General features: G+C 39.2%; 2 long non-coding RNA genes across 4 annotated transcripts in view; both read left to right on the forward strand.

Annotated features, from left to right (window-relative positions):
• Positions 1-9,731: 9,731 nt before the first annotated feature.
• On the forward strand, positions 9,732-10,735 carry LOC132692383 (uncharacterized). The gene is made up of 3 exons (XR_009616329.2): positions 9,732-9,819; positions 9,955-10,015; positions 10,591-10,735. It is a non-coding gene; the product is annotated as an uncharacterized LOC132692383 (long non-coding RNA).
• Positions 10,736-11,361: 626 nt separating this feature from the next.
• Positions 11,362-21,687, forward strand: part of LOC144616168 (uncharacterized) — a 69,837-nt gene continuing 59,511 nt past the window's right edge. For 2 of the 3 annotated variants that reach the window (XR_013555232.2, XR_013555233.2), the window contains exon 1: positions 11,362-12,005. This is a non-coding gene — a long non-coding RNA (uncharacterized LOC144616168). The remainder of the gene's footprint in view (positions 12,006-21,687) is intronic. The other variant, XR_014137593.1, reaches the window with a different exon arrangement.

Consider the following 21,687-nt stretch of genomic DNA (forward strand, 5'->3'; position numbering starts at 1 on the left):
GGTGAAATGTCCAAGAGATAGGATTAAAAGATATATATATTAATGAAAGGCTTGAAGCAGGTGTGAGAAAAGCTAGTAGAGAATGTATCTGGCACTTTCCCGGTAAGATTAGTATAACTCAGAGAGTTATCTATCAAAAGAGCAGATAAGAAAATAAAAGTTAATTTCAAAATAAGTTCTCAAGTTTTTGTTTAAATTAATTGAATATCATGATGAGACTCCACAACCATACTTCTTTAGTTCCTCTGTCCTCATGTGTAAACTCTAACCCTCCCTGGCTTTGACTCCCCCTGGCAATGAAGTGGAGAGACCCCTTGTTGATTGTTGGGTCCTGCCTCTTGTCCTCTCTCTCCTTTTCCTCCTGCATCACAAAAGCATATCAGTGCAGGAGCTACTTGGGATTCCAAGAGAGGGTAAGAAACAGCATGTGAAGTCAATATCACATTTAGCAAGGAGGGGTTATGGGAAAGACCAAGAATATTCATTATTTATCATTGCATTTGTTTCTGTGGATTTGAGTTACCATCTGGAGTCATTCCCTTAGCCCACTTGAGCTGTGTTCTCTCCCACCTCCTTTTCACTGTTAATGGCAAATATATTTCATCTCTATAGGTCATAGGCTCAATAATTCATTATACATATATTGATTTGTTTTATACAATTGGTTTTTAAAATAGTTAAGAGAAGACAAAAAATAAACATTTGCACTCTTTCATAATCACACAATAACCTTTACAAATGTTCTTTGTTTTTTTGTTTTTGTATGGATTTGAAAATATAAGATCCTGTGCTTTTAGCCTGAAAGACTTCTTTTAGTATTTCTCAAAGGTAGATCTATGAATAATATATTCTTTCACTTTTAGCTTATCTCTTAATGTCTTTTTCCTACTCTCTCGTTTGAAATGATTCAGAATTTTCTGAATATTGGTTTCTTGGTTAGCAGTTTCTTTTTTGAGCACATTGGATTTGCTATCCCACTGTCTTCTGGCCTCCCTCGTTTCTGAGAGAATTTACCTGTTTACTTTTTTGGAGTTCCCTTGCAATGATGACTCATTTTTTTCTTGCTCCTGTAAGATTTCTTCCTTGCTTTGGCTTTCAGCATTTTTACTGTGACTTGTAGATCCCTTTGCATTTATCCTATGGAGTTTACCGATGTGGAGATTAATGTTTGCTTTGATGTACCTTGATGTATAGATCAATGTTTTCTAAGAAATTTGGCACATTTTCAACTATTATTTCTTCAATACTTTTGTTTTTCTCTTTCCTCTGCTTCTGGTATTCACATGATTGTGGTTTGGTATACTTAATAGGGTCTCATTTCTCTGAGTGTCTGTTTATTTGTCTTCATTTTTTTTCTTTCTGCTCTTCAGATTGCATAATCTCTATCAACCTACTTTCAAGTTTGCTAATTATCCCTCCTACTAGTTCACATCTACTGTTGAGCCCCTCCAATGAATTTATCATTTCAGTTATTGAAATTTTCAACTCTAGAATTTTCATTTGGTTCTTTTTTTTTAAATAATTTTTATCTCCTTATTGATACTGTCTGTCTGTTGCAACATTGTCATAATAATCTTTCTTCACTTTGAGCATATTAGTAATAGTTACTTTGAAGTGAAGTCTTTATTAAAGCTGACATTTAGTCATTCACACAATCTGCTTTTTCCCCAATGTATGGATCGTATCTTCTTGTTTCTTTGCGTGTCTCATACTTTTTTGTTGGAAATGACATTATGGATAATGTATTGCAGCAATTCAGGTACTGGTCCCCCCCTTCCAAGGATTGTCATTGCTGTTGCTTTTCTACTTGTTTAATGACTGGCTGGACTATTTTAGCAAAGTGTATCACCCACGCCATGCCACTCCCACCCACTACTTGAATAGCCCACAGTCACAGCCTTGAATAGCCCACAGTGACCCTGGTATGATAGGGTTTTGGCAGGACTCTCTCTGGTCTCTTTCTGTGCCCACACCTAGCTGAAACTACAATAATTGTCAGCTAATTGTTTTATTATTTTCAACAATGTCCTGGGGCAAGAAAGTTCAACAGACTGATCCAATCAAATTTGGGCTACTTTGAAGGGATAGCTCCTAGGCCATTGTTTGAGATTTGTTCTAGCCCAAGGAGTGCTCCTCCCAGCTGTCTCTTTCCCTGACTCTCTTTGGCAAACTAGCTAGCCAACACTATTGCCTATGTCCCCACTGACTCTACCAATCTTTTAGCCATTGTTTGGCACCACAACTCCTACTGATTTTGAAAGCAACCTTTAGGCTTGAATTTCTCCACACTCTGTCGCAAATGAAGTCAGTTCCTTTGGGAAGAGATTCAAAGTTCTGTAATATATATCCTGAATCTCTCTGTAGGCAAAATATATTAGTGATAACTCTGGAGCTAGGTATGGTACGATGGTTAAGTCTCTCGTCTCTCTCTGAGACATTTGCTTTAGTACCTGAGTGCTGAGTGTAAAGGGGCAGATAGCCTCAGGTCTTCTCAGCTTGTCTTTCTCAGCATGGTAAACCAAGAAAAAGCAAGCCTCAGGATTCTCGGTGATGCTGTACACAAGGTAGAGTCTCTGTTCCGTGAGTGAGAGCAGAGTGGAAGAAAGGAGCCCCACTTGTCAGTCATACTGACCCAGAACTTAGCCTGAGCAACAGATAGCTGGGAGCAGGTTGAGAAATGCGGTTGTTCTGCTCCTTCTGGGAAATTGCCCTCTGACTTGGAACTAGGATGAGAAGGAGCCCTGGGTTCTTAGCTATACAAACCTAGACTGGATTTTCCACGTGGCTGAGACGGGAGAACAAAGGAGGGAGTGGGTCTTCATTCACATACCACCAACTCTCACTGTTGTTGCCAAACTGTAGTAGATTTTCTTGAATAAACACTTCTTCATTTACATCCCTTTACAGGTTGATTTTTGATATTTTTCATTAGTTTTTCAGGGAAGCATATCCACAGAGCTCTTCATACTAGTATCCTACTTGAGGTAGAGCTTGCATATTACCTTCTTTTATCTTTGAATATTTTGAAATACTTTGAAAAAAATTCTGTGAATTTAAGTATTATTATCTTGATTTTATAAAGAAATTGTTCTTATTTCCCATCGCAATTCATTGGTGAGCAAGGATTTGAATAGAGTCCTTAAAAATACAGATTTCAAAGCTCCTTCTCTTAATATATAATACTAACTAGTTTAATAACAAAGAGGGGGTATAGAAGAGAAATAATTACATCAGAAAAATTCTAGACAACTTACTTGTGATTTTGAAGTACAGAGGCTTCTCAGAACAGGTACCTTCGAGAGCAGGTGCCCTGTGTTATTTTATATTGTGAGGGCTGAGGGAGTGTTTTGTAATAGAGATTATTTAATAGGTTTATTGCTGAGTTAATACAAAAATGAATTATGGTGGGGGAAACTTTAATGGATTTGTTGTTTCATTTTTAATTTCAGTTGATCATTTTGAGATAATATATGATAATTTTGTAGATTATGAGGAAAAATTCTATGTAGAAACACTGGAGGTAAATAGCCTAAAGGACTCTATATTGGCAAAGATAAATCAAGTCGAAGAGCAATTAAATCATTAGGAGCATTCATAGGCTTTACATCAACTTCTGACACTTCAAGACAAAAGAATACACAAATAAATAAGCAACCAGCTCATGAACACTATGTAACCTCTATGTAACCACTTCGACATAGGTTACTTCTTATTTTTTGCAAATTTTCATGAAAAGTTTAAGGTAGATAGTGATATTAAATTAATAAATGATTATTTTACTTAATGTTAATGGTTTTAGATAATTATATATCTATGAAAATTATTTCAGATAAGTATACTCTTAGATAAGTATATATCCTATATAATTATGATCAGCATTATACTGTAAATATTCTGTCCTATTTGTTGTATATATTTAAATTTTGATAAAGTATATTTTAAGTAATATATCCAAATAGCTATAATAAATATTTGTTTTTACCTTAAGTATTTAAGTTTTAATTTATTTTGAGTCATATTTTTAAAGTATGAAAGTTTTTAATTTTCTTGTTTTTAAAAACTATATGGATGAAGCCTATACATTTAGCAATTTATGGTAAATGGCATCCTACAATCTAATGGCAGTTACTAAAATTACTGCCATAATACTTAGGACAGCGTTTGCCCAAATGTGATACTCAGACTATCTGCAAAAGAAATTTCTAAAGTCCTTCTTACACATGTGCATCCTTTGGATCTACCCCACAGCGTTCCAAACAGAATCTCTGGCAATGTGGCTCAAGAATCTAGGTTGTTTTGTTTTGTTTTTGTGTATTTGTTTTATTTTAGAGAAGGAGAGATTGAGTGTGCGTGAGAAGGGGAAAAGGGACTGAAGGAAAGAGAGAATCCTAAGCAGGCTCCACTCTTAGTGGGGTTCAATACCACGACTCTGGGATCATGACCTAAGTGGAAATCATATCAAAAGTAGGATGCTCAACCAAATGAGTCACCCAGGCACTCCCTCCCCTTCTTTTTTAGGAATCCAGTTTTTTATTATGCATTCCCCAGATGATTCGTAAGCACACAAATATTTGAGAACTATGGATCAAACAAATCAAATTCTAATAGACATACTTGAAACATCCAACCTATTCTCAATATATCAAACACTAACCTGGGATAAAGCAAAGAACCTTTGAAGAAGACACTAGAGCAATGAGAGGCGAAGGGATGAAAGGACTGTTCAGTGATGAAAAGTTTCTTTGCCAATATTTAGAGTCAATATGTAAAAAACTGTAAGTCCGACAGAAGAGACATGGAAAATGTTTATTTGGGATAAATAAGTTGCAAGCCACATATACAATCAGAACAAATTTAAAAAATATGTTTAGTCTTGTGTGTGAACGAGCATAATTATAGTCCCTCAGTCTTGGTATATGATAGGGCAGTTTAAGTTTGATATTTCCTTCTTTTGACGGTAGACCTCTAAAGGGATGAAAAGTATAGAAGATGATTTCTTCTTTTTTATGTTAGGTTAAATGGGTAATGGTATATTGAAGAATTAGAACTTCATCAAAGGTCATTTAAAGCAAAGCGCTGTAATTATTCACTTTTTATGGATACTAATTATGTTTTCGCTCATGCTTTTCAGTATTTCAAAATGAAATTGCTGTACACTTTCATGCCAAAACATCTTTACAGAAGTTGTTACAGATTATTTCCAATACCTTTTGCTCAGCCATTTGGCGTCTTCACTATTCAGGCAACAATGTTCATATGGTAATAGTTAAATTTGTTTTTCACTAGGGCCCTCTCAACCAAATTTTTCATTTGTAGCTTGCACGTGCTGAACTCTAGAAGTGTTTTAATTATTTTATTTGAACGTGGGTATTTCTAATTCAATTGATCTCGGATATGTTGCCAATTTTTTTTTATTTTTTTTTTCTACTGGAAGAGTAGGCCTTACTGTACAAATTTAAGATTCCTTTGATTTTATTTTTTAGATTTCAGTTAGTCAGGCAGGCTTAGGTTTGAATTCCAACTCTACTTTTTCCTAGCTGTGTGACATTATGAGAGTGTTAACCTCTCTGAAACTCACTTCATTCATCTCTAAAATGCAGTAACACTCACTGTGCAGTATAGACAAGATTAAGGAAGTTGGTAGAGATAATGTGCAGAGCAGAGTAAAATGGCACATACTAATTGGTTGTTATTGCTGCCTAACAAATTACCCCAAAATTATGAGAGCAAACATTTTACTTTGTTCTTCATGTATTGGTTATATATTTGAGTAAAGCTTGGCTGGGCTATTTACTCTAAAGTTCTCTGATACTATTGCACTCAGATGTTGGCTGGGACTACAATCATCTGAAAGTCTAAATGGGCTGGATGTCAAAAATGGCTCGCTCAAATGCTGACACTTGGAGTTGACTGTAGGCTGAAAGCTTAGCTGCACCATTGCTGGAGTGTCTACCTGTGTCTTCTCCAGCATACAAATATCAAGATAATTAGATGTACTCCCTGGTTTCTGACTTCTACCAGAGCAAACTTCCCAAGAGAGCCAGTTGAAAGATTCATGATCTTTTCTGATCTGACCTTGAAGTTACATAGTTACATCTAGTACATTATCTTAATTACAAGAGTCACTGGGAGAGAACCAGGAATTCCCTGGGAATTACAAGATTCAATGGGAGGGAACTTTAGACCCCAAATTTTGATGAGCAGATATGCAAACAACTTTTTTTAAACCACCACATAATCCTATAGATTTGAGATATGAATAGTCCATGTAATTTTGTTAACTTTCTCTTAAGTTTTTATATTTTTTTTATACCAGGAGTATATAATATATTGGTTATATATAGAGAGAGAGATGGGTAGCTATAGATAGTTTACTTGTTATTATACATGTACCTTATATGTTATATATATATATATTTTATATGTGTATATTTTATACATAAATTCTCCAAACATCTACATCAATCAATCAATCAATCAATCAATTGATAGATAGATAGGTGTAGACATTAGGAAAATTCAACTACAATTGTCAGGTTTTAAAATAGATTATTAACGAACAAACATGAAAATATACTCAACATCACTCATCATCAGGGAAATGTTAATCAAAACTACAATGAAACATTTCCTCGCATCTGTTAAAATGGTTAAATTCAAGAAGATAAGAAGCAACAAATGTTGGTCAGGATGTGGAGAAAAAAGAGCCCTCATGCACTGTTGGTGGGAATGTAAATTTGTATAGTCACTGTGGAAAACAGTATGGAAGTTCTTTAAAAAATTAAAAATAGACTTACCATATGATCCAATAATTCCACTAGGCACTCCCATGTTAATTGCACTCCCAATAAGATATATGCACTCCCATGTTAATTGCAGCATTGTTTATAGTAGTAATACAAGGAAGCAACATAAGTGTCCATCAATAGACAGATGGATAAGGAAAATGTGGAATTTATACACAATGGAATATTATACAACCATAAAAAGGATGAGATCATGTCATTTGAGACAACATGGATGGACTTAGAGGTATTATGCTAAGTAAAATAGGTCACACTGAGAAAGACAGATGCCATATGATTCTACTCATAAATGGAATCTAAAACAATGAATAAACAAAAAGCAGAATTAAAACTATAAATACAGAGAACAAGCTGATGGTTGCCAGAGGGGAGGGGGTTTGGGCAAAATGGGTAAATGGAAGAGTGATATAGGTGTCCAGTTATGGAAGGAGTAACTTAAGGAAATAAAAGCAGAACATAAAGAATATAGTCAATGATATTGCAATAGCGACGTGATGAGATAGATGGTAACTATAATTGTGGTGAAGACATCATAATGTATAAACTTGTCAAATCACTAAATTGTACACCTGAAACTACTGTGATATTGTGCATCAACTAGATTCAAATAAAATAAATAGACCGATAAATAGATAAATAAATAGTGTTTCTTCCAGAGGATTAATTTTTTAACATAGGTGTGTAAATATAGGCAAAGACACTGACTACAAAATGTTTTAAAATTTATAGCAACCTAAGGGTTCTATAAATCCATATTCTGAAATAAAACAGAATACACAAAGAAATTGCAATTTTAGTCTATTCAGATACTGGTTGCCAAAAGAGCAAATTGAAAACATCTTGTAAGCATTCCTATCATATGCATGTTCTTTTGCTCAGTCATTTCATTGTTACATCCATGAAATTTTTCTGTTCAAGAGAATGAGTTCATATGTGAATGCTCAACTTTGATCTGTGCCCTAGTATTCTAATACCCTAATTCTCCATGAGATTGCTATGGTCATCGATAAACATACAGATTAAAAGCAAAGCTAAATAAGTTTCTAAGGACAAGTTCTTCATCAATGTGGTAAATTTCCAGATAGGAATTTGGCTTTCTTGCTTCCAGTGAATTAAAAATATAGGTATTCAGATCAGGAGTTTTTACCTGCGATAACAAATACCTTTGTGGCCAGAGCTGCCCATCACAAGCTGGGTATTACCAACCAAACCAAATGATTCAGGGGGCATAATAGCAATCCTGTGTGTGAATGGGGAGAATGTTTCTTACAGGTTCAGACTTGAGCAGGTTCAGAAAGGACAAGCAAAATATATTCACAGACTTCCATGGAAGCCATCACTGTTGTACCAATGCCTTTCCTTCAAATCATATCTTCTAAAGGTTGACCCCTCTGGCATATGCTGAGATTTGCTACCCAGATCTCCCTTCAGGAATAAAGGACTCATTAACCCCACATACTGTGATAACCAGCCCTCAGCTGTCAGCCCTTTTTGGGATTGCCTCAGCTGAACAGAGCTTCCTTGCCTAAGATCTCTTCCTTTCTTGGGTAGCCTACATTCTGTGACCATTGATAAAGGATACAAAGAAAGGTCTGGTGCCTTTATCCAGCTCAGGACAGCTCTCAAGAGTCTTCTGGTCTTCAGCCTTCTCTTCAGGGCTATCTAAGGCATTCCACAGACACTGTCACAGCTCAATTTTCTTCCTGCCCAATCCTGCCCCCTCCCTTTTCCTTCCACAGATATTGTTCTCAAGAGCACACTCTAATAAATGTCTTGCATGTTAAATCTTGCATGTTAAACAGAGTCCGCTTCCAGGGAAACCCAACCTGAAACAATTATGACCAAATAACAGAGAAGGAAAACCTCAGGTCTGGTCCACAGATGGTAATACATAATACATTGGGACTAGCCAGAAATGTACTGCGGCCACACCACAGCCTCACTCAGAGGTGGCCCCAAAAGACTGTGGTTAAGGAGATTCTATCAATGTTAAAAACTGTGAGCAGTACAGTTCATTGTTTACCATGTGTGGAAGGGATAGTTGAGTTATGGGAAAGTTGAGTTATGAGTATACATTTATTCCTGTGCCTGAGGGAACAATAATGAAAAATCAGAGGCAAGAAAGTCTGGAGAATAGACAAGTTGATGGAACAATGGAAGTGGACAGAGTATGCAAACGTTCATGGCTTACATTAATAGCTACTGAAGAGCATTCAACACAGAAAAGGAAATCAACAACTGACTGGACAAGATGATCCATCTTGTGTCAATCATCATATTTATTGAGCCGAGTGGGGCTGACACAATGAGTTATGAATGATGTGGCCATTGTGCCGGAGATAAAGACTACATATGGACTATACAGCATGGGCTCTCTCTCATCCAGAATGATCTAGCTGCTACCATTACTGAATGCCCTATCACCAGTGGCAATGTAGCACCGTCATGGAGGAGAAGAGCCAATCACTTGATTTCAATTCCACTGCATTGGACTTTTTCCATCCTTTATCATCCTTACCAGAATTGACATCTGGGTTTTTCTTTTATGTCTACAGGGCAACTCCAGCACTACTATTAGAGTATTTGCCTAACGATGAACCATTGGCATGGTGTCACGTACAACATTGCCTCACACTAACAGGTATTGCTTTTTACATTTCAGATGTATCATACATGTTTATTGCAATTCACGATAAGATGAAACACAGCACACGCTCCTTGGCATTGAGGCCTGACTCACATCGTGAGCAGTCACAGTCTCGTGGGCAGCTCTTTCTTCCCTCTGGGGCCAGAGTTAAGGCAGACTCCTCTTCTGAGTACTCTATAGAAGAAGCTTCTGTTTGGTCTGGAAACTGAATGACACATTTCTCTTATGTACCCAATGTCGTATTTCCCTCACTTTCACTTTCACTGGTGTCATTGAAACATTCGGTTCCATCATCTCATGCTGCCGGGAGATGGAGACACACCCTGTAGCAAATTGAACAGAGAAGGTGTCATCTGTGGTGCCCAGGTGAGTTCCTTTCACTGTGGAGAACTGCTCAAAACCCAAGACGTCTTCATAATAAGCTGCATGGGGATCGAGACAGAAAGGGGGAATCTAACATATTTGCTTCCAGCCCCTTGAAGCTAATGTTCTTAAACACAGGGTGTTGTTTTCTCCAGCTGCTCCAAGGCCCTCACAGCCCAGTTGTTGCTGAGGATTTTGGGTGAGTAACAATAGCCGCCATGTCTGAGCTCCAGCAGCAGCACAGACCTACCTCTCCTGACTGTCCTGACCCCTCACACGTGCTGTGCTGTGCCTACCTCATGGCCTGTATACACACTCTGCCCGCTCCCCTTTTGTGAAGTTTATTCTTTATTCAAAGTTTAAAAATGTACTGTGCTGCACTATTGCAAAAATTCATGGTTCAAAACATTTTGCAGCTAGTAAGATGGCAATAAAAAGTAGATTTTTAAAAAACTTTTTTTAAATTTTAGACAGAGGGATAGAGAGCAGAAGAGAGGGGCAGTGGGAAAGAGAGAGAGAGAGAGAGAGAGAGAGAGAGAGAGAGAGAGAGAATCTCAAACAGGCTTCATGCTCAGTACAGCCTAATGCAGGGCTCAATCCCATGACCCTGGGATCATGACCTGAGTAGAAATCAAGAGTCTGACACTCAACCAACTGAGCTACCCAGGTACCCCTCAAAAGTTGATTTTTAAACTCATTACTATCAATTATTCTTATAGTCCCTTGCAAATTCAGAATTTCAAATTGTATTTTCTTTTTCTAAATTGCCCACAGTACTCAAGGTGCCTGAAGCTAAAGCAGTTGTTGCAGAAAGAAGGAGAGTGAAGAGGAGATAGCAGACATCAAGGGATTTCTGTTTCTCTTTTGCTGCCCATGTACTTCAGGCCATCAGCCTGGCTCTATCTGTAATCAAATAAACAGCTCTGCACCAGTCTGGATGGCTTTCTTAGCCAAATTCCTTTTCCTGTGATCACTGTAAACAACCACAACTTTTGCATGGCACTTTGGATTTACCGAATAATTTGCAAAATGAATTTTGTTGCCTTAACAGGTTGCATCCACCACGAAATCATTATTTAAGTTGAATAGAAAACTGCACATGTATTTGTCATATACTTCCTTCTTCTCTCTGCTTCATCTTGAGAATAGACCCACTTTACCCCAAAAGAGGCAAAAGAATAGATATATATCCACAGAACACTTTAGACTTACCATGTACTATGTCAGCTGAAGTCCGCTGAAGAGCGGACTATAGAATATAGTAGAGAGGTTTGGCAAAGGCACCAGCTCAAGTAGCATCCTGTGAGGTGCAGTCCTCCAGAATGTGGTTTGTATTCTGAACGAATGGTTCATTTCTGGTTCTGTGCCCCCAGTTCATTGGATATACAGGTGTGGGAACCAAGGGTAGAAGTGGGGCTGGTACTTCTCACCATCACTCCTGGTGACACACTTTCAGAATGCATGCTTCTCATCACGATCCTTTACATTACGTCATCATTAGTTCTATTTCCCAGGGTGCACTGCAAGCATTCTAGTGTAGCTGGAGGTACAATTACCATCTGGTCGTGTTGGGCTCGTCATGCCAGGGAACCAATAAGCAAAGAGTTAACTCTACAGGGGATAAAAATTGACCTTAACAACCATGGGGGAGTTAGAATTGCTGCTACACCTTGGGGACAGGGAGGAATATATCTGAAAAAGAGGAGGCTCCCTGGGATGTCTTTTGGTGCTTCAGCACTTAGTGGTAACTAAGAATCAGCAGGTACAGCAACCACAGCCCAACAAGGGCCAGGAGGCTAAGGCTTCAGGATAAAGGTCCCGAGTGGCTCCACTGGGCACACAGTTAGACCCTCCTACTAGTCAAATATAACGGAAATTCAAAGTACATAGTGGAGGAAAGAAAATACTGATTATGGCTTTAGGATTTACATCCAAGCAGTGAGGATAACCTTCATTCAACTAACCTTTTATTAAATCCTCTCAAATTTGCCTACCACCTTAAAAGGGACTCTGTAATGGGAATGAGAGAAACTGAGAGGTAAAAGATATGGACTATAGTAGATGTGCCTTGAACTCTGCCTCAAACCCTCTCCACATCCCACTCCAGGACTGCCGTGGTGACTTGTTCTTTGAAAGCTTCACCCAGCTTTCCATAGGAGCAACCTGACAACATTTGACTGAGGCCTGTGGTAAGTATCTCTCAGTTTCTACCTGGGTATTTTGCTTTTTTTTTTTTTTTTTAACGTTTATTTACTTTAGAAAGAGAGAGAGACAGAGACAGAGCATGAGCGGGACAGGGGCAGAGAGAGAGGGAGACACAGAACCCAAAGCAGGCTTCCGGCTCCGAGCTGTCAGCACAGAGCCCAACGTGAGGCTTGAACCCACAAACCGTGATATCATGACCTGAGCCGAAGTCAGATGTTTAACCGACTGAGCCACCCAGGTGCCCCTGTTTGGTTTTGGTTTTGATGCACCTGTGTGGAAAGTATATAAGAACCTGTGCATCATTCAGAAGTGCAAAGGAGCATTAACGTGGTTTCCCTTGACCAGTGGGGGACAGAAGATAAAAGATGTGTCCACCATTTTGATACCCTAGTTAGTCACTTCTGAAACACATACATAAGGCTCTTTGGAAAAACGAAACAAAACAAAAACAAAAACAAAAACAAACAAAATACCACTTTGAGTACCACTGGTGTGGCCAACCTTGTAACTCATCCCTAAATTGGCTTTTCCTCCTTCCTGTTTAATCCTCCACATCTTGCTTTCCAGTATCATTTCCTTCTTGCCTTCCAGCAATTCATGAATATACTACCTGCACAAAAGCCTTTGCCTTAGAATCTGCCTTCAGAGAATGTCTAAGACAAGTGACTATTAAGAAACCTAATGTTATGGTAACCCAGAATGGAGGGATTTCTGAAACATGATAGTGTTACCCAATTTGAGGCATTATATTTCTACACAGGAACCTGGGAAACTCGTTTATTATATCAGGATTCACCTCACTTAAAGTATATTTGAAGCTTTCAGAAAACTAATTTATGGGGGCATTTTATCCTCATTGCATTTGATTCTAAGCCTGGAAACTATTCTGATAGCTAAGTTGTTTTAAAAATCCAGCACACGATGTAGCCAAGTCTAGAGGGATCTCAACCTGACACTCCCAGTTATGTCACTGGGATGTGCGCATGTAGGTCCAGAGACAATGCTTGGCTCGCCTTTAAACAAAGGGCAGTCTCCATGCTGTGGCAGATAGGCACTGACGCACTTCTTTTCTGATTTCAAAACACTTCCACTCATCTCTGGACATTTCTCAACACAGCTTGGGAATCTGGTGCCCTAAAAATGCAAGAAGCAAGATGAGTTTGAGGTTCACAGACATTGCTTCCAACTTTCCTCTGCGTGGCCCATTTTTTAAGCATTCCACATCAGTACGCAAATGTTTCCATGTTTTCTTTGAATAAACAAATTCTATAACATCACAGGCTCTCTGCTGGCATAGTAGATTTAAAGATTAGACAAAACATATAATGCAAATGATTATCAACAAAGTTTAATCATTCAGCTTTTCAGATTTATCACAAATTCAACATTGTCATGCCTGAAAATTAAATCTGGTTATTTTTAAAATCTAAAATAATTAAAAAATGTTTCCTACGTACATATAACACCCTTACCAAGCAAATGTGGAGGGTGCTGAAAAAATTTTTTGGGCATTTTCAAATTAGATAGCAGTGATAATTATGTAAAGTTAATAATCAGAAGTTATATGCTATCTTCAAACATAAAATGTATCATTTAAAAATTACTGTATCCTTGACTAACCTGAATTTAAATGAATAATGATGGTGATGATAAAGACGATCATAGTTAGCACTTACTGAGTACTTTCTGTGTCCCAGCATTTTGCTAAGCACTTTACATCTATCATTCCATTTCATTCTCCAACAACTGTATCCAGTAAATTCTGATGTCACCCCCTTTGGTAGCCACAATTCCACAGGCACAGAGAGATTAAAAGGTTCCACAATAATAGCCAGCTTGGAAACCATGAAGCAGCAAGGAAAACCATTCAAAGAACCAAAATAGAGGGGAAAATCATTTCCTATCTCTGAGAATTGCAGTCATGACCATGTCTTTCAGTTTAGGGGAATGGGAGAAGAGTAAATGATCACTGATACTCCCTTAAAATAATTTTAGTTCTTATTATGGATCTATTGACAATACTGAAGAGTCACTTTAGAAACAGATTTAAAACAAAAATGAGAGGCACCTCAGTCTGTTAAGCATCTGACTTCGGTTCAGGTCATGATCTCACGGTCTGGGGGTTCGAGCCCCGCGTCAGGCCCTGTGCCGACAGCTCAGAGCCTGGAGCCTGTTTCAGACTCTGTGTCTCCCTCTCTCTCTGCCCCTCCCCCACTCACACTCTATCTCTCTCCTGCAAAAATAAACATTAAAAAAAAAATAAGTCACAATGTGATCAGTAACACTGAACAATTGAAAAGACCTTAAAAATACGTATTTCAGTTATGAAGATACTGTGGGACTTCACGCCCTATGGTTGTATCAAGAGCATCTGTTCTTAGGCTTTAGTAAACATGTCTGTCATATTACCAAGGGCTAAAAAACATACAAAACTTCTAGCCTTGTGACAAGTGTCAGTTGCCCTTCAACGTGGTCACACTCTCAACTTGCATTTGGTTTGTCTCTTCTCACACTGTGCTTGTGCTTGATGAAAGTGCCCTTGGGCTCCTCAAGTTTACTCAGCGAAGGGGTTTCTGGACCCACTGTAGAATCCTTGGGGCTCTTCCTGTTCATCCCTTCCCAGGCTGTTCCCTCTCCACCTGGCTGGGTTCCTACTAGATGATGCAAGGCTGTGAAATGGGACTGTGTTTGGGATCCAGCTGAGGGGAGAGCATGCCGGAAAGGTCACAGAAACTTCCACATAAACATCTGTGACTTGACCGCTTGTGTGTTAGCAGGACTAGAGGATGCTTGTCCTGCAGAGGGGAACACACAAACAGTACTCAACAAGCCCCGCTCCAGAAATGCTTCCCTGTCATTTATGCACCAGTGGGAGGGGCCTTTGACAATGTTTTCCCTTGGCTTGTGAATACGATTCACGGTCTCATTACAAATTATTTCACCACGTGATGAATCTTATTGTCTGACCTGCAGAGCAGGCCCTAAGCACAATCGTGAATCAAGCCAGATTCATCCACGGAAGCCTCCTCCTCTTTGGCGTCGTCCGTCACCATTATCTTTGCATTTTTTGTTGAATTTTGAGTATTTACTTTGTGCTAATCTGACGTCAAAGTGCCACACCTAAGCCTGATCTCCCTGATGGCTCAGTGGTGTAAAGCTTATCACAACCTAAATTTACTAGCCACTGTCCCCTTCTTAGTTTATCACCTCAGAATCTGCGGTCTTTAACTGGCATGTAGTTTTCAAGAAGAGTTCAGGTGTTCATTAGGTTTAAATTTTGGACAGCCTTTTTGGCAATAAACCATTATGCCCCAAAGCAAAGTTCACAGGGAGAGTTCAAGCCACACCTGACACTGGAGAGGGCTTTATTTGTGAATAGGTAGTTTCCCCTGTCCCTGGGCCACCAGTGCCTTCCCCACGTCGTGGTTATGTATTTTTGCCACCTCTGGAGAAGGCGGAACACATTTTAAAAAATTCCTAATGTGTAATTCTCTTTATCGTGCACATTTTGTTTATTGCTTGGAATTCTTATCTTGGAGGATTTCCCAGGGTCTTGTAATCCAGGTCTTAGCCCTGCCAATCCTTTCCAGTCTGTCCAGTTTGCTCACTTCAACCCAAGCTATGAGCCTTTCTCCAGCCTTATCTTTCTTAAAATAAAAACCAAAGGAAGGGTGGGCACGAGTGAAGGATCTCTAACACATACCCTCCAAAATTCTCAGCCTAAATAAAACTACTAAATAAAAATATTTACTAAAAAGTATGGTGTTTATATACACAGTGGAATACTACTACTTGGCGATGAAAAAGAATGAAATCTTGCCATTTGCCACAATGTGGATGGAACTGGAGGGTATTATGCTAACCAAATAAGTCAAAGAAAGATATATGATTTCACTCATATGTGCAACTTGAGAAACTCAACAGATGAACACAGGAGAAGAGAAGGGAAAATAAGATAGATAGAGACAGAGGAGGCAAACCGTAAGCAACTCTTAAATACATAGAACAGACTGAGGGTTAATGGAGGGGTGTTGGACAGGGGGATGGGTTAAATGGGTGACAGGCATTAAGGAGGACACATTTCAGGATGAGCACTGGGTGTCATATGTAAGAGAGAAATCACTGGGTTCTACTCCTGAAGGCAAGACCACACTGTATATTAACTAACTTGAATATAATGTTAAAAAAAATAGGGGCACCTGGGTGGCTCAGTCAGTTGTTTAAGCATCCAACTTCAGCTCAGGTCATGATCTCATGGTTTGTGAATTTGAGCTCCGCGCTGGGCTCTGTGCTGACAGCTTAGACCCTGGAGCCTGCTTCAGATTCTGTGCCTCCCTCTCTCTGCCCCTCCCCTGCTCGTGCTCTCTCTCTCTCTCTAAAAATAAATAAACATTTTAAAAAAATAAATATATAAATATATCCTGTGACAAAAAGAAAAAAGAGAAAGAAATACCCTATGGAAATAAGTAAACAAAAGATGTTTCAGACTCAAAAAAAAAAAAAAAGTATGGTTTTAATTAATAATCTGACTTACCCTAAGGGAATAGCTACATTAGCCAGAAATGATCAGTTCTTCTTTTAAAAAAGTTTTATTTGGCTCAGTATTGTAAGCCTAGAGGGAAAAGTATAGAAACTAGAGTCAAAAAAAAAAAAAAAAAAAAAAAAAAAAAAGGGATGTTCAGTTCCCAGTTGTGTGGGCTTGAACAAGTTAGCTATCTCCCTGGCTCTCACTGTTTTTGTGAGTGAAATAGGTAAAATAAAATCTAGACTGCTACAAAATTAAATACCATGAAAGGATACACATAAATATCCTTGTTTAGTAACATACTTTACACACAAAAAGGAAGAGAAACTCAGCAATAAACAACCAGCCAGGAGCAAGCAAATGTAGGTCCTTAAGTGTTCTGTGGTCAATGCCAGTTCCAATGGCGTGTGTGCTCCTTAAGGATGTATGATTCCCCAAGGAAAAGAGGTAAGTCTCATACAACATACAAAGACTTGTGGGAGCCAAGCTATAGTTTCTTCTCAGCCTTTTCTCCCAAGGCCTCAGTCTTCCTCCCTATGGTAGTGTCATCCCAAACTGCCTGAACTCCCTCAATTCCTCTGTCATGTCTGTCTCATCACTTTTTGCACAAACCAATCCGCCCACCTAGAAAATACATTTCCATCTTAATTTCCTGAAGGAACTAAGACATTTGTACATACTCATGGGCGCCCACACGCACACACACACACGCACGTTTACTCAGTTGTGCCCATGCTATACCACAAAGATTCTAAAAACAGGGTTAGCCCCCAAATGCAGTTTCACAAATGACCTTCAGGAAATAAAATAAACTCTCAAAATCACATGCAGAATTTTGTTTATATGCGCCTTTGCACGTTTTTCGAAAAAAGGGGTTTGCTGCTTTGATCACATTCTCGTGAGGGTCTGTGATCCAAAACAAGTAAGAACTATTGTTGCAGTTCTGGGTGCAAATCACCACTATACTGAGACATTGTTTGCAGGGATCGTGTGTTCCTGGCTGCTAAAGTGTAGAGTGCTCAAAAGGTATTTGATGCATTTGCAAGAGAACATCCTCTGGGTACCGGAAATGATGGAAAAGTGTCACACGAGGAAAAGTGACATTCATAAAACAGAAAAGTCCATCCTTGCCCAACTGCTATAAACTAAAGCTTGGTTGGTGGAGTTTACAATTTGCTAATAATTAGTGCTTTTCTATATACAAAATTAATTATAGCATAATAAAATCCAATAGCATTTGTTCTTAATTCTCCTCTGATCTGCATTCTGTTGTTTATTCTCATTTGTTCTGATAAGGTCCATTGTCTGTAATGTTGCTTCATAAAGGGTAAGAAATAAATCAATGGTATTTAGCTTTTCTAACCATCTGGTCTGGCAAACATCCCAAAATTAATGTTTAAATCTGGGTGCAGTTCATGTATTTTGTCTTGTCTTAGGGAATATCTCTGGAGAGGGGAAATGAGGGATAGGAATTTCCCTCTAATCTCACTGAGAAATTTGATCTTTTTGTGGATAGTGCTCTATAAATACTGTAGGTTTTCATTACATGTTAGGAGGTTCAGTTCTACAACAAAGGCCATGATTGGTCAGTTTGAAAGCTCTCGCTTAGGACACTTTTATTTTTTAGAGAAGGAGTTAGCAGACCTTTTCCACTAAGTGGCTATGTAGTAATGATTTTAGGCTCTTCCGACTATATAGTTTCTGTTGCAATCACTCAGCTCTGCTGTTGGTGCGAAAACAGCCATAGACAACATGCAAAGAAATGGATGTGGTTGTGTTCCAATAACATTTATTTACAAAAAGAAGTTCCTCCTTAAGTCAGATTACTGAGGTTAGTTCACCAAGGACCCTGCAGCTTCCTCCTGATTCTCCTGGGATGCTCACTCTGAGGATGCCTGCCTAATTAAGAATAGTATTTAACTCAGCCTTCTAGAACCTCCATATCCTGACACTGAGCGGCTTTTCCTGCCTTACCCTGCTCTAACCCCTCCGTGTATGGTCTGCTCCCACATGTATCTTCTGTGACAGTGTCACCGGTGGGACATGTAGCTTCTGTGACACCATGCTGCTGCTTGGTGGTTGGGGTAACTGGAGAGTGAGAGGAAAGAAAACACAACGATTCTGGAATTCTGAAGTAGGATGAAGAAGAGGTATTACCTTTAGTAGAAAGGCTGAAGTCACAGTAGGAAACTTATTTGAAAGAAAACATGAATCTCTCTAGCATAAAACCATTGCAGTCATGGAAATCCTGTCTTGTGTAACCCTCCCTTCCTTTGCACATCTCTCACTTTAGCCTATTGGACTGACAAAAACCCCATCCCGGTTAAGTTCAACTCTGATTGCTCTGTTCCTCCCCCAGGCTGAACACGGCTGGGAAAAGCACACAAGTTCAAATGTGCACCACTCTGTACCAGGCCCCTGATTTTCCTCGGAAACCACATCCGTTTCCCTAATCTATCCACTTCCCCACAACTAGAGGACCATTTGGAACCTCCTTCTCTATGCTCATATGCCCCACATTTCTGCTTCCACCTTCACTTGAGCCGTTGACCTTGCTTCCTATTCAACAGGGAAAGAGAAACAATGAAAATGCAACCCCCACAGCTTCTTGCATCACCACATCTAGCCACCTCTCTGCCTTCTTGCACGTGCATTCTTCCAAGCTTCCTATCATCCTGCAATTCTTTCTCTTTCCCTGTTTTCCCTCTCCACCAAATAACTCCCAACAGTTTGTATGCATGCTATCATCTCTCCCAGAGGAAAAAAGAAAGAAAGAAAGAAAGAAAGAAAGAAAGAAAGAAAGAAAGAAAGAAAGAAAAAGAAGAAAGAAAAAGAGTCCTTCTCTTCTACTCACAGACCCCCTCCAGCTCTAAGTCCACTCTGGTCTGGTCTTCCTTTTAGAAGTCGTTTGCATTCATGGTATTCATTATTTTTAAGTTTCGTCTCCCTGACTCTGAGTTTTGCCCCCACCATTGTACTGAACTGGCTCTTCCAGGTCCCCAGTGACTTCTGCATTGCTAAATCCAGTGCTTAATTCTCAGTCCTTACCCCTCACCTCCCTTCAGGGTTTGACACTCTTCAAACTCTTTCTCCATCTGGCTGCCAAGATTTCACACTCTCCCAGTTGCCCTATACCTCCATGTCCACTCCTTCCCTGGCTCCCTTGCGAGTTTCTTGTTAGGTCCCCAACATCTGCACCTTGGCATGACCCAGAGCTCAGTCCCTCAGGTCTCCTCTCTTTTCTCTCTGCACACACGACCTCGGCGATTCATCCGGTTTTGTGATTTTAAATATCATCTATAGGATGATGACTCCCAAATTTACAACCCATCCCAGACCTTCTCCTGCACTTCAGACGCGTGTGCCCACCCTCTTGCCTTATTTCTATTTCCATTTGGATGGCCAGTAGGTATCTCAAACTTACTGTATCCAAAACCTGACCCCCTCCCCAAACCTCACAACCGTCAGTCTTTGGAACCTCAGTTAATAGCAATGTTTTCCCTCCTGTCTTTCAATTAAAACTTTGAAATTATCCTTCATTTCTCTCCTCATATCTGGCCTATCAGCCAATTCTTTTGGTGCTACCTTCTAAATATATCCAGATTCTTACCTCATCTTCCGCATCTATTGCTTCCACCTTTCACAAAGCTATTGTCTCTTGACTAAATTATTACACTGGTTTCCTAACAGATGTCTCTGCTTCCACACTTGCCCACACACTCTGCATTCTAGTCTCAACACCCGCCACATCATGTCATCCCTTCTCCGAAAACTTTCCGTTCCATTCCTGGCTCATCAGAGACCACACCACCATCTTTAGAGAAGCCTGTGAGGATCTCTACATCCTGGCATCATCCTCTCCCCTCTTCTCCTGCTCTTCTGCCTGTCTGGTTTCTGTCAAGGAACACTTGGCCCTGGTGAGCATTCCGACAATGCTGCTGCCTTAGAGCTTCTGCACTCTGTTTCCTGTGCCCACAAGGCTCACTCTCTCACTCCATTCAGGCCTTCATAGCAGTACTGTCTTCCCTGTGAGGTCTTCAGCGACCACCTTATTAAAAGTTGCACCCTATCCTATCCTTGGTCACCTTTTCCTGCTTCCTTGTGTCTATAGCACTTGCACCAGCTGACTCAATTTCAGCCTCATTCTACTCCATGGAAGCCCGGATGTGGCTGTGCAGCTGAGGCAAAGTCCTGTCATGTTACAGCCTCACACCCCTGGTTGCTGCACCAAGAACTAGAGTAAAAATGGCCCAAGAAGATGTAAGACAGGACATGTGAGCACCCAATACAGATGTCAACTGGCATAATCATACTAAAAAATCAGTCTGCAGTTTCTAACCTATTTAAAATACTGCCTCTCATGACCTTCTCAAAACTGATTGTATGAAAATAGATTTGGAAACAGACTTCCCTTTCTCTATCTGCTTAACCTTTAAACCAGCACATTGATCTTCCATTCACTATTTGCTTTTTGTTTTTTTAAGAATTAAAAAAAATTATGCTTACCCTACTGTGCCTTCAGTCCACAAGTGAAAAATGTACTTGACTCTATTGACGTTTGTCTAATCCCAATGCTCCAGTTTATTGCACCTCTGGAAAGGTGACATTTTCTGTGAGGGAACAAGGACACAGAATTTTGCTATACTTAGTTATGCTTTTGTTGGGATGCCTTATCAAATAGATTTTTTAATTCATATTCTAACAACTTGGTGTAACTAAATATGGAAGCTATGTCCCTCAATATGTGCATTTGTATGTTTACATGTTTTCCAAAATAAAGGGAAGATACATAATATTTGGGAATAAAATATGAAAATCATTTTCACAAGTTACAGATGCCCTGATAACTCAGAAGTGGTGAAATTATATAAGGTCATCTCTAATGAGTGAAAACATTTTTGGTTTCGCACTTCCCACATCTTATACTCTCTTTATAGGAATTATTTAAGATCTGAAGATTTTAAGAATCTTTTAAGTGGTTATTTATTTAACTATCAGAACCTAGTAAATACATCTTTATACAAGTTTGGTATTACTAAGCTTCCATTTGACACAAAGGGACTTTGACATTTTTTAGGTTGATAGCTGAAAGACATTTCTTATAACTCAGGGCATTCATCATAAATTCTGTTGTTTTATTT

The sequence above is a fragment of the Panthera onca genome, chromosome B1, assembly GCF_046562875.1.
Source record: "Panthera onca isolate mPanOnc1 chromosome B1, mPanOnc1 haplotype 2, whole genome shotgun sequence".
Taxonomy (NCBI): domain Eukaryota; kingdom Metazoa; phylum Chordata; class Mammalia; order Carnivora; family Felidae; genus Panthera; species Panthera onca.